The sequence below is a fragment of the Eumetopias jubatus genome, unplaced genomic scaffold (assembly GCF_037043125.1).
Source record: "Eumetopias jubatus isolate StellerSeaLion01/CBP00866 unplaced genomic scaffold, mEumJub1_p1.0 scaffold_1, whole genome shotgun sequence".
Taxonomy (NCBI): Eukaryota; Metazoa; Chordata; class Mammalia; order Carnivora; family Otariidae; genus Eumetopias; species Eumetopias jubatus.
Window position 1 is genome coordinate 196,465,271 of NW_028274807.1, and position 1,130 is coordinate 196,466,400.

Sequence of the window (1,130 nt, forward strand, 5' to 3'; positions counted from 1 at the left end):
TGAGATCCTTTTCCTAATGTTCACCTTTAGTTCAAAATCAAGCAGCCTCTGATAAGAGTTTCCATTTGCCATCAATATTTTTAGACTTTAAGCCTATCCCCAGGGAGATGTTAAAGATCTGGATGAAAATGTTTTTTGGGATTTTTCAGTCTCAAGACGGCCTTCTTCTCTCAAAATTCTCCAAAACAAGGAGGAAAAGAGGGGCGCCTGGGTGGCTCCTTCGGTTAAGCATCTGCCTTCGGCTCAGGTCATGGTCCCGTGGTCCTGGGATCAAGCCCCGCATCGGGCTCCCTGCTCAGTGGGAAGCCTGCTTCTCCTTCTCCCTCTGCCTGCCACTTCACCTACTTGTGCTCTCTCTCTCTCTCTCTCTCTCTCTCTCTAATAAATAAATACATACATACATAAATAAATCTTTTTAAAAAAAGATTTAAACAAAACAACGAGGAAAAGAAACATAAGAAACTCCATATAAAGTCAGAAAGTGGGTGGAGGAGGGTTGAATGACTTAACAGAACAGAGAAAGGTCAGGGGCACCCGGGTGGCTCAGTCAGTTAAGCGTCTGACTCTTGGTTTCAGCTCAGGTAGTGATCTCAGGGTCATGAGATCGAGCCTCATGTCAGGCTCCGCACTCAGCATGGAGTCTGCCTAGGACTCTCTCTCCCTCTCCCACTGCCCCTTCCCCACCACGGGCTCTCTCTCTTTCTCTCTCAAATAAATGAATAAAATCTTAAAAAAAAAAAAAAACAGAGAAAGGTCACACCTGAGGGCATACAAAAGAATATGCCAGTGAAAGAGAAGCTAATTCACCCACGAGAACTCTAGAAGAATTCAGTAAAAGATAAGCACCAGATAGAAGGCAGAGGTGAACCAGAGGCAGCAGATAAACCCCAAGATCCCAACCTCTACCTTGTATATTCAATTGATTCCCCTTCCTGCAGATCTAGAGGATATTAGGCTTGGAGAGAAGAGGGGTTTTGGTGAGGGGCAGAACTAAAAATCAGGAGATAAAGTGATAATTTGCAAACTGAATGTAAGACTCACAGCCCCTCCCACTGCATAGCTACAAAATAATGGCAGTCAGGCTTCTCACAATCTTTGGGCAGGGATTGGATGATCCTTTCTTGGAGAAG